Source organism: Agrilus planipennis, unplaced genomic scaffold, assembly GCF_000699045.2.
Source record: "Agrilus planipennis isolate EAB-ADULT unplaced genomic scaffold, Apla_2.0 scaffold5, whole genome shotgun sequence".
NCBI classification, from domain to species: Eukaryota; Metazoa; Arthropoda; class Insecta; order Coleoptera; family Buprestidae; genus Agrilus; species Agrilus planipennis.
The window spans coordinates 445719-446546 of record NW_020442468.1 but is presented as its reverse complement, the minus strand read 5'-3'; positions in this window follow the sequence as shown (position 1 = coordinate 446546).

The window sequence follows — 828 nt, the reverse complement described above, 5'->3', positions numbered from 1 at the left end:
TATATATATATATGTATATACGTATGCATGTAGTGGGTATACATATCGTATTAATGTATGTATATGTATAGAAACATTATCTCAAAGTTTATGTTGTATAAATAGTACATAAATACCAATCGTATCATTGATAACCATATTTGTACTCGTCCATTTGGCTCCAAACAAATTTTGATTTACCATTTAGAGATTATCACAATCAGTTCTTCAACTTGAATAGGATGTTTCTACACTTCACAGCAGTCTTCATTTCGTCTCTCCTATCTGTCTCTTCCTGACTACTACGTACACATTCACAGATTTACCCTTTAGCTTTACACTGCAGTGTAGATTAAAGAGACTGGCCACCAGAGACACTTTAGTGAAGTGAGGTCATGGTCCAAAATTTAAAAAGAGACCTCGAATAATTTTATTCAAAATATAATCATAAATGACAAAAAAAATAAGTGGCATCATAATTATAAATAATTACCCGTGGTCCTTAGATAATTTGTCAGTGAGGGTCTTGAAATTGTTGTCCAAAACAATTTTACTAAAATTTATAATTTATTATACAATAAGGGTAGACCGCATATTTGTAAGCATGGTAAATAAAGAAATTTAATAATTCAATTAATTTGCACTTGTTAACCGTAAGGTAACCGTATTGTCTTTATTTACTGCCACCAACAGGGTGGGTTTGTCTAGGCCCAGATATACCGATGCATTTTAAGTTTAAATTATTAAAACCAAAAATTTTGCTTTTAAAACTCTTTTCTGTCGTGGAGTTATGGTTAGGTTACTGAAACAGCTTGAAGAACTACTTTGGTAATTCTCGGAAATAAAAGG